Below are 6,583 nucleotides of genomic sequence, written 5' to 3' on the forward strand. Positions count from 1 at the left end.
ATGGAAAGTATTACATAGTGTGTAATTTGTAATTACATATTACAAATAGTGTGTCCGAATATACCATTTTTTTCAAAATGCATACATAGTTACATTAAAATATTTTTTGACCCATCTACTCACTTACGAGATCACAAAAATGTTCTGACTTATGACCTGAGATGTTAATGCCAGAATAAAGTGCAAAAGAGGAAAAGGAAATATATATGGGTGACATTTTAATTTATTTTTCTGGTTCTTGGTGGCCGCCAGAGAAACCAAACCATCTAACTTGAGGAAAACAGTAGGATTTAACCTGCTGCATCATTAGTTCTGAACATCTTCCTTTTCCTCTGCTGTACATACCTACCTGTTTGCCATATGCACCAGAAGAGTCTGAACTTTATTTGAACAGGAGGGAAATTAGAGACGTGGCAGATTGACACATGGTCCTGACGCAGTCGTGACCCCTATACTACCCAGCATAAAAATTTGTAAGTGTGGATAAATTTCACTGTGTGTGACCAAGTTACAAGTGTGTTTGCAGACATGATCAGCTGACAGTCATCAAGTGTGGAGATGATGTAAAGTTTTAGGCTCTACGAATGTACATTTTTTAGGAAATGGACTACTCCTTGATATGGAACTTTGCAGTTTGCAAGCTGAGTGCCTCAGGCAGCTTGCCAAGAGAACTTGTGATCACTAACTCCCAAAAATTTGTTTCCTAAGAAGTCTTGAGCTCTGATCTCGGCCATACTGGAGATATCAGTGACATCAAGTGACTCTTGATTGCTTTCCCTCCTGGATCATCACTCCTTTACATTTTTGAACAAACACAGAGCAATAAAATGTATATGAATTGTGCCACACATCGTCAAATGAACTGATTTCTTCTATTCACTAGACTAAAATTGCACCAACCGGCACAGAACTGGAAACTGCAACATCATGAGAATAGGACTTGAGGATAAGACCCAGAAAAGGAGTATTTTCCATTGATGCCCATTATCATGTAATTACCCATTTCCGACTGGTTCTTTTATTATTTTTGTATTTTTTTCAGTCTCATAAAGATAAGCACAAAGCAAATGATAAGTGCATTATTCTTGCCACCTAACATTATGGTACCTTATCATCAAGATATTATTTTTATTTTTTTGTGATTTTTCTAAATTTTTACTATTCTTGATGGAAGTAGCCACACGGGAAGACAATCACTCACTTTGGTGATTGTATTTCTTTATTATTTCCTCAACTGCTGTTCTTAACTCTGAAAATAAACTCTATTATTCTTTTTATGTCGAAGAAACATGATATTTATTGTTATTATGTAATTCACTTTTGTCCTTGACTTTGATTTTTAAGAAAATATAGAAACCATGCTCGTTCTGTTGCTACCTCAACCAGCTAACATATATAAACAACCTACAACATAAGCAATAAAGAACTCAGAATGCTGCCTTAGTCTTTGCTAACTCTTAAGCACAGTATGAAATGTGAAGATATTTGTGAAACGGTAGTCTCTTTCTGGAATTAACACCGAAACATACAAAACCAGGAAGCATTAACCTGGAACTATAAATAAGTAATTCCCAGTAGTTTTTGCATCCTAATTATTCAGCAATGAGTATATATATAATAGGAAATATATTTGCTTAGAAGAGAAAAAGCTCGTCATCCTATCACACACAGCCAAGCCCTCCCCAAGCAGAAGAGAAGGAGCAGCTAAAACTTAACCTCTGAAAAGGAACCAGATATCTTTAGTCTGATGCTTTCAGAGAAACACAATTATGAGCCAAATAATTTCCCCTTTTTTCCTTACTCTTACAATCTGTGCAGAGCTAGCTACCAAAAGGAAATACCTGTGTGCTGAGACAATGAAACTGTGCACAGCCTGTGTGAATATTGTAGATGTTTCAAGATATTTCCTATGATTCCCTATAATTAGGCTCCTGCTGACATATTGTCTGTCTTCCAGTGATGATTCTCGCTTTGAAATGAAACAGTCAAAACTGTGATGATCCAAAGGACCATTGGGCTTCTTGAATGATAGGAATCTTTATTTTTTTATTTTCTGGGATGTCTCTATCACCAGAAAGAGCCATCTTCTGCATGCTTGCATTTTCTATGTATCATGAGTTTACTCAGAACATTCAGCATAGCAGATGGCTGGGGACCTTAAACTGCATGATATGAACTTTAGAAAAGGCCAGTCTGGACCACAACACCAAAAGCCAAACAAAAAAGTGTGATAGCACTGGAAGGAAGAGAAGAGAGATATAATGTGTAAAATATTGCAAATGTAACAAAAACAGAAAAAAAAAATAAAAAAGGGATGAAACTGGTTTGTGCAAGAATAAGGGAAAATGGGGTGGAAATTTGAGTCTTCAATGGTAAGAAAAATTGTGATTTTCCAGAACTGTGGGTTAATTTTTTTTTTCATCCTTTGGATTGATGTAATAATAAAATTTTTAAGAGTGGAAAGAAAAAAAACCATGAAAAGTGCATAAAGTTTCAAAGTTTTATTTCATAATTTGTTCAAAACCAGTTTCCTCTTAGTTTAATTACACTTTGAAATCTAAAACTTTGTTAGCATTATAGCATCTATATTTAGGTGTCATGGATCACCTTCTGTTGGGAAAATGTGAATTTTAAATCATATACTGTATTGTAAAATATCCTAATTTGTTTAATGTGTTTTTATCTCTTGCAATCATAACAACCCTGATTCAATTATCTCAGTCGTTACTCCCTAGTTTTACTGCAATAGGATTTTTCTCTTTGGTATATCTGATATGCAGAGGAGTTGCCTCCTGTTATTTCCTTCAGGGATGGATGGAAATGCTAATTTTCTAGGGAGGAAATCTTTGTCTGCTGTTTTATTAGTAATATGACTCCAAATCATCTTACAGGTGTTATTCAGTGGTGAGGTTAGACTCCATCTCAATCTGATAAGGAGTTCCTAATAAGAGGAAATTAGGTCAGTACTCACAAAAAAAATTAAGTGCCATATGTCCCGACTCTTCATAATGATCATTAAATCCCAAAAGGACATCTACACAATACATGCAATTTTGAGAAAATAAAGAAAGTATTTGTGAAGCGGTTACAGTTTTCTGAGAGCTAATTAGGATCAAGATATTAGGTACTCTTGTTAATATGAGTAGATTTAAAAAAAAATGCCATAAGCAGAGAATTCTGTAAATTGATCCTTTTTATCAACCTTGATATGATTACTTTTTATGCATGAACATAACTAAATATGAAACAAATTGATATATTCTAAAATATAATTTAGAAAAAAGAGTTATTTACTTGCATTTCTCTGTTTATGAACATTATTTAAAGATTCGTTTCATTAAAAAAAAAAATGGCTTCTGTTTTTAGATTTGAGTTTTCCAAATCTCAGAGACCATATATATAAGGAATATGATATAAACTGTTCAGGCATTGTAAAATATCCATTATTTATCATTACCTAAATTTGAAGAATTAAATATTTCAAGTATCTTGTAATTTCATATTTACTTTATATTTATGAAATTAGAAACCAAAAGTGTATTGTATTGGTGACAATGTGAGATTTTACACCAGAATTTAATGTTATATAGATCTGTGATCAGATACTGGTGCCTTTTAGCAGCCTATCTATGGAAAAGAGAATCACTATTCTATGAGAAAGAGAACCACTATTCTCATGTGACTCGCCCTCACCACAGCCAGTGTTCATCCAGAGTGTTTTATATGATGTTTGTTTGCATGCAACAGTTTAATTTTAAAAGAAGTATTGGAACTCAGTGCTTTGAAACACAATTTGGGTTTGCTCTTTATTTTGATAACTTTATTTCAGCCTAGTAATAAAGGAGTAGAAAGAAAGTGAGAAATACACTATTAGGGAAATTTGATTATCCTGCTTTCGTCAAAGCAGCACAAAATTGAGCATTGCAGAATTTTTTTTTAATATAGGTAACCCTATGAACACTGGGAGCACCAACAGCAAATGTGTGATAAATATGATTCAGACAATGTAAATGCAGACTGCAAAAGTCAATTGTTTTAGTTTTCAGCGGAAGTAAAATTTAGTAACATAAACATTGAAAAATCCTAACAATACTATGGAAAATATACAGTTAAGTGTGCTAACAGATTTTGGAAAGATAAAAGCTAATATAGATGCTTAAACTCAGAGCAAATATCTCAGAAGCATAGGAAAATATGGTAGTTCTCTGAAAGAAAAACCTTCCCTGGTTTTAGGAAGACACATTTTTCATCTGCAAAATAAAACATGTATTCTAAAGAAGTATGATGGTGCTATTTGTCTTTGATTTATTTTAGTATAAAAAACACTATTCAGAGAGAGATTTATTAACAGAAGAATTGCATTTCCTCACCCCTAATTAGCTCTAGGGACAAATTAAATTTTATAGCCTTCAGGAAAGTGCAGTCCATATGTAAGTCAGGATGATCCAGTGATGCCATTACTATTTCTATGTAGTAGCACATTACCTCTTTCTAGTTAAGATTCAAGTATTGAAAGCATTTTGGTTAGAATTAAGTGTTACACAAATAATTTTTAAGTTTTTATATTCTTGCCACCTCTGAAAAATCAAGCAGTTTAACGAGGTCTTGTCCTGGTTGCAGCTAGGTTAAAGCTAATTTCTTCTCAGTAGGTGGTAAAATGCTGTGATTTGGATTCAGAATGAGAATGTTGATAACACACTGATGTTTGGGCTTTTGCTAAGGCTTGTTTATCCTAAGTCAAGGACTTTCTTCCTCTGTCTCATGCTCTGCCAGTGAGGAGGTATGCAAAAAAACCTCCCCAAAATCCCAAAACTGACTGTGAAGGAGCATAGCTAAAACAGGGGATAGGAACTGACCAAAGGAATGTTCCACACCATGGAAGTCATGCCTAAGATATAAACTGGGGAGAGTCACCTGGAGACAGCAGATCTGGGTTTGGGAACCAAACCCATCGGTCAGTAGGTGGTGAGCAGCTGCATTGTGCATCACCTGTTTGTTTCCTTTTTATAATCACTATTATTACTTACCATTATTATTGCACTTTCCATTAGTATAAATTATTAAACTTTTCTTATCTGATAAATTTATTCTTCTTTCACAAGTTCTTCTCCTCATTTCACCCGGGTGGGAGGCAAGAGAAGAAAGAGGTTGAGTGAGGGGATGTGTGGTGTTACATTTCCAACTGGGCTTAAACCATGACAAGTCTTGAGCATTGAAGCATTTAATTTTAAGTTTGATGGAACTGGGATTGTATTTATGTTGTCTGGGACCACCTGCAAGAGAATTTAGATCTTGATAGTTTTAGTCAACCAAAAAACCAAGATAACTGAAACATTTGACTATGGAGGTCTGCCTTTGGTTCATTCCCTGTGCTTTTTTGTCTTTTGTGAACTTCAGCAATTGCCTTAGGAAGAGGTCTAAAGACAGATTGCTATTTTTTTATGTGCTCAATTATATATGCTTGTAGATTAAAAATGTAATGTTCTTCCAGTATTCCAGAAAAACTGTCAATTCCTGTAGAAAGACTATAGGTATACCTCAAAGTTATCTTAAACTTTGAAGGTTTCATTCGGCTATGAATGAAGAGCTATGCAATTACTATATCTTTCTAAATAAAACCCTTTTTTTCCTAAAACCAGCAGTACTCTAAAGCATGGTTATTCCTGTACTGGAGAACAGAAGCCTGATGATTGAAGTATGCAACTTAGCCAAAGAGCTAGAGATGTAGCAGGAGATTTGCTGCTTTAAAAACCAGCCACTTCACTGTAGGGAATGAAATTTTATTAATGCTGGTATGTTTACTAAATTCTAAAATTTGTTCAAAAGAACAACAGTAGCAACAAGTTAATCTCTATTAACTCCAAGTATTGCTGACTGTTCACTTATTGCAGCACATTATTATCATAGAATCATAGAATGGTTTATATTGGAAAAGATCTTAAAGATCATCTAGCTCCAAACCCACTGCCATGGGAGGGGAGGCTTTCCATTACATCAGGTTTCTCAAAGCCACATTCCTTTGGCAAACACTGATAAGACCAAAGGGCATAGCATAAAGCTGTGTCAGGGGATGCATAGATTAGATTATTAGAAAAGTTTCTTCACCAAAGGGTGGTTGGGCTCTTGAATAGGCTCCCCAGGGAGGAGTCAGAGTTCAAGAAGTGTTTTAAGGCACATGGTGAGAATCCTGGGGTTGTCCTGTGTAGGGTCAGGAGCTGGACTCAGTGATTCTCGTGGGTCCCTTTCAACTCAGGATACTCCATTATTCTATGATACAGTCTGGTCTTGATCACTCCCAAGAACTGGTCAAGAAGACTTCTTTGGGCCAACCAATTCCATCCTCACAGTAAAGAATTTGTTTTTAATATCTAATCTAAACCTAACCTCTTTTAATTAAAAAGCATTTCCTCTTGCCCTATCACTACATGTCGTTGTAAAACATCCCTCTCCAGGTTCTCCTGAGGGACCCTGCTAGGAACTGGGAGCCCTCTATTAGGTGGAACCTTCTCTTCTCCCATCAGATTCCCTCCCCACCCCACCACCTTTTCAGTCTAGGAGATGCTCTCCAGCCCTCTGATCATCT

Source organism: Erithacus rubecula (assembly GCF_903797595.1).
Source record: "Erithacus rubecula genome assembly, chromosome: Z".
NCBI lineage: Eukaryota > Metazoa > Chordata > Aves > Passeriformes > Muscicapidae > Erithacus > Erithacus rubecula.